This window comes from Kogia breviceps, chromosome 14 (genome assembly GCF_026419965.1).
Source record: "Kogia breviceps isolate mKogBre1 chromosome 14, mKogBre1 haplotype 1, whole genome shotgun sequence".
NCBI lineage: Eukaryota > Metazoa > Chordata > Mammalia > Artiodactyla > Physeteridae > Kogia > Kogia breviceps.
In genome coordinates, this window is record NC_081323.1 from 4,875,822 (window position 1) to 4,881,106 (window position 5,285).

Below are 5,285 nucleotides of genomic sequence, written 5' to 3' on the forward strand. Positions count from 1 at the left end.
TGAATCACACCTGTCACCGTCCCCAAGATGGTCCGTTCTCTCCGAGTGAGCCTTCTGGACCACCACATTGGATGTTTCCCGGGGATGTGTGTTGGTGGGAGAGGTACATTCCTGAGCTCTTCATGTCGTTGTGAGCTTTGGCATTAATGTGGCTTATTACTGTGAAATGGTGGTTAAGCTGCCAGAGCGGGTGGATGTATCATTTAACCTAGAATGTAATTTAATGAAAGCATGCCTCTCGGCCCCTTAGCCTGTGGAACAGCTTCCTGCTTTTGTACAAGGCGCTTTGCACATTAAAGTAATTGCAGAAACTTATGAGGATGAGAGGAAAGCTTACTCTTCCTCTTTATGGAGAAAACAAATGTGTTTTTCTGCAGACTGCCAAGGCTCAGTTTTAATCATTTAGCAGGTGGAGCCGGCACATGTGAGCCTGCCGGGCACAGCTGTCTGCTTTTTCCAGTCTGAGGGGTTTGTGACTGCACCAATAGCACAGACGTGAGCAAAACAGCACCTCTCTGGGCAGCTCCACTCTGCTAACCTGCGATGTCACTTAAGGTGTGGGTGGGGACCTGTTGGGAGACGAGGGTAAAAATGAGGCCAAAGCATCAGCATTTGGGAAAGTTGACTGATTTCCTCCATTGTTTTACTTGTGTTAGGACTGAAGTCTCTTGATGTCTCCTGCTCTTGATGGGCTGGGTGGCCCCGCATGGCCCACGAGCTAGGAGGTCAAGGCAGAGTTACTGCATGTCTCCAAAAGCCCTGATGTTTTTGCTAACACATTCTTCACCAAATAAACCATGTGAGTGCAAGAGACAGCAAGAGGAAGGATAGGACATTTGCTTTTGAAGATTCACATGGCTGTGAGGCTTTTAACTACTTTGGCTGAATGTGAAATTGTTCTTTCCATTAATTGCTTCTTGTTTGGAATTCAACTGGAATTCAAAACTTGGGTGCATTCTTTGATTGACCCATCTTCTGTATGAATAGTTGAGGGGAAAAGGAAACAAGAATTTAAACAAGTTTAGGGCTTGGGCTTATGGAGAGTACACGAGTCAAAGTTGTATTGGTTTCCTACTGCTGCTTTAACAGATTAATACATTCTTAGTGACTTAAAACAACATGCACCTATTACAGTTCTGGAGGTCAAAATCAAGGTGTTAGCAAGGCTGCACTCCTGGAGGCTCCGGGGGAGAATCCATTTCCTTACCTTTTCCAGCTTCTAGAGCACCTGCTTTCCCGGCTCGTGGCCCCTTTTCCTTCATCTTTAAAGCCAGCAGCACAGCATCTCCAGTCTCTCGCTGACTCTTCTGCTCCCCTTTTCCTCTTATAAGACCTTTAGGATTATACTGGGTTGACCTAGATAATTCAGAATAATTCAGGATAATCTCCCCATCTCAAGACCCTTAACGTAATTGTATCTCAAAATCCCTTTGCCATATAATGGAGCATATTCACAGGTTTTGTGGATTAGGATGTGGATGTCTTTGGGAGGACAAAGATACCTGTCTACCACAAAAGTGTTTTGCATTAAATGTCCCTTTTCTGATGGGCTAAGAACATTCATAGGAATAAGGTCTCTGGGTAATGGTCATAATCACAAAACCAAATTATGTGGTTCAGGTTGCTTTGGTTGCAAGTAAGCTTAGCAGAAGCGGGGAGTTTGTTATTCCCGAGATCTGAAGACCAGAAGTAGAGTCAGATCCCATGAAGGCTCAGAAACAGGAAAGACTGCAGGAGCCAGGGAAGCCTTGTCTCTCTCACCTTCGGGCTCCTCTTCTCTGCTGACCAGTTATAATCATCAGCTCGGGCGGCCAAAACAAAGGACCACAGACGGAGGGCCTTAAACAAGAGAAATGAATTTCCTTGCAGTTCCAGAGGCTAGAAATTGCAGATCGGGGTGGGGGCAGGGTTGATTTCTTCTGAGGCCTCTCTCCTTGGCTTGCAGACGGCCGTCTTCTCCCTGTGTGTTCACATGGTCTTTCCTCTGTGCACGCCTGTGTCCTAATCTCCTCTTCTTAGGAGGACAGCAGCCATATTGGATTGGGGCCAACTTGTTGAACTTATTCTAAGTTAGTTACGTCTGGAAGGATCCTATCTCCCAAAACAGTCACATTCTCAGGTACTGGAGGTTGGGATTTTGACATATGAATTTGGGGACATGACTCAGCCCCTAACACCAGCTTTCTCCTCTCCTCTGAGCCCTGGACCAGCCCATGGCTCCTGCTCAGACTTACCTTCAAGCAGCAGGTAGAAACCACTTAGGCCCCTGAGCACTGAATCCAAAGTCCTTGGGGAGGAAATCTGATGGGTCTAATCGGGTGGTGTGGTCACCCTCATGCCAGGCGCCGCTGGCCAAAAAGGTAAGGGTCCCCTGGTGTATCAGTCAGGGTACGCCAAGTACCGTGACAAACAGCCCCCAAATCTCAGTGGCTTCACAGCATCAAAATGTGTCCTCATTTGTGGCACAGCCCAGTGTGGGTGGCAGGGAGGCTGCCCCCATGTAGTCACCCCCACACCCAGGCTCTCCCAGCAATTCTGTGCAGACACCTGGGAGATTGGATAGACTACGTTCGAAGGCACAGCGTTGCTCAGCTTAGTTCCACTAGGTGAAGAGGCCAGAAGAAGCGATGTTTGACCTGAGTCTGAGCGGCACGGTGCCCATCGTGGCCACAGTTATTCCCCAAAGGGTCTTTTTCCTCTTCAGACCTCTGGCTCACCGAGTGTCTCTTTGTTTGGGTGCCCAACGGTCCTGGTTTTGAAAGGGCCCGAGGAGGTCTGTGGGAAGCAGGACTTTCTGTTTTCTAACTGGGACAGCCCAGGCGAGCCGGGATGAGTTAGAGTCACTTTACTGTTTGCTCCGATGCATATTTTCAGTAACTGAGATAACACACTGATTTGCCACCCTGGAATCAATGAGAAACAAAGGAACCCTACAGAGTCAGGACCAGCTATCCTGCTGACAAATGCCTGTTTTCCAAATCTCATTGATCAAGGTCTTTTGTTTAATATCTAGCTTGAGGGCAGAGTCCAGTCGGAGACTCGCTTGGCCAGGCACCTGTCCCAATCCTTTTTTACTTTATGTTTTATTTTTTTTGGCTGCGCCACATGGCATGTGGGATTTTATATACTTCCCCGAGCAGGGATCAAACCTGTGCTCCCTGCAGTGGAAGCGCGGAGTCCTAACCACTGGACCGCCAGGGAAGTCCCCAAATCCTTTTTAAAAAATATGAATCGTCCTCATTATTGGGAGATTTGAATTTTAGATACAGATATCTAACTTCTATTGAAAAATCAAGAGATGTGGGGGCTGTATCTCCATGCAGCAACAGTTGCCTGGAGCCACGTGGAGGGCCCCAGGTGAGACGGCCCTGGCTTCTGGGCTTCCACAATTGCCACCATCCTCTTTTTTCTTATGTCCCACTGCCTGTGACATCATTGGCCTAGCTGCTGAAGCAGTTGAGTTTGTCACAGGTGATGTTTTGTTTCTTGACTTTGACCCAATCCATCTTAGAAGAAGAAATCTCAGTCCTGATTTCTTCCCGTAAAACACGAATCTCTTTGGGGTAGTTGTAATCTTCAAATTTCAACCCCCACCTCAGTTGCTAGGTTATCTATTACTTTCATGGGGAGAGAGAGGTTGGGAAAAATACAGAGGGCTGGGTACAAGTTTAGAAACTCTTTTTTCCTGGAGTGGTTTGGAGTCAATCAAGCCCACTGTCTGCTTCTGCCGGCGTCCTAACATCCTTGTAGTAACACCCAGACATGCAGCCAAGGCTGGGGAGCCTCAGGATTTGGGGGACCTCAAAGCAGGGTCATTCACTTGCCATTTTTCTTAGCAACGGGGCCTCCCCTGCCTTTTGGCCTTGTCTTAGAGAGTCAGAAGTTCCTATTTACCAGCACCCCCCCCCCCCAAAAAAAAAGCCTAAAGGTTTTGACGCCTGCTTTGAAATCAGTACCTGGGGTTTGGATTGTACTCTAATTCTCCTGGTGTGTCTCCTTTTCTCTCTGAATCAAAAGCAAGAGGAAAAAAGGATAGACTGTAGGAAAAAGTATTGGTGAGACTTAAGAAAATGCTGTCCTAGTTTCTCTCTAAATGACATTAACTCAGCCCTTTTGATAGTGTGGAAATTTACTGCAATTAACAAGACTCCAGCTGACTCTTAAGAAATTGGGGGACAACGATAGCAAAGGGAGCTTTGTGACATGTTCACTTACTGAGCGTGGGTGGTTGGATACGTAGTGACCGGGGTCTCACTCAGTGAAGTCGAACGTGGTTTTCTTGGAAAATTTATTTACTGAACAACTGTTGGCAGAGTCTCTACCATGTGCCTGGCACCATGTGAGACCTCAGGTTACAATGGGGGTACTAGGGCAGGGCCTCTCCCAAACAGACTGTCTTAGTCAAGGTTCTCCAGAGAAAAAGAACCAACAGGGAGAAAAAAGGATATATATATATACACATTTATATATGTGTGTTGCTGCAGATGGCATTATTCTGTTCTTTTTTATGGCTGAGTAATATTCCATTGTACACATGTACCACATCTTCTTTATCCATTCATCTGTCGATGGACATTGAGGTTGCTTCCATGTCCTGGCTATTGTGAATACATTTAGGACACAAAAGCAAGAGTTGATTTAAAGGAAATATTAAGTTTGGGATGGTGATTATGGGGAATGTGCCATATGCAACCTCACCTTTGCTTACAGCCTGCCAGACGGCTTTCATTAAGAGCCAAGGACCTGGTTATTCACGGTGTGGTGCAGGCCTACATATCGGCGTCACCAGGGAGCTGGCGAGAAGGGCCGATTCTTGGGTCTACCCCAGCCCAGCTGAGTGAGAACCGGCCCTTTAACAGGAACCCTGGTTGCTTTGTGTTCAGGTTACAATTCGAGGTGCCATGGTCTAACAAGGTAGGTATGCAAACCTGACCTCCTGGCAGACTCCTTGAGTCCAGAGGCCCCATTCCTTAAAACCTAGAGCCACCGGTATTTTTTTTTAGCGTGAATAGATACTTAATAAATTTTGTTAACTGTCGCCACGCTCCCTTCCTCCCCTCATCACCCAGCTGCCAATCGTGGAGGGAATGCAGATATCTTTGCAGCCAGAAGCAATGAACGAACGACTGAATTGACGTAAAATTCTTACCAAGCACCCACCATTCTCCAGGCCAGATGCTAAGAGATGAGGACGCAGAGATGATTAAAACAAGGAGTCTGCCTTCAGGGAGGTCGTAGCCTCAGAGAGGAAACCGGGGCGCGGGCGCGTAACTATGATACAGTGG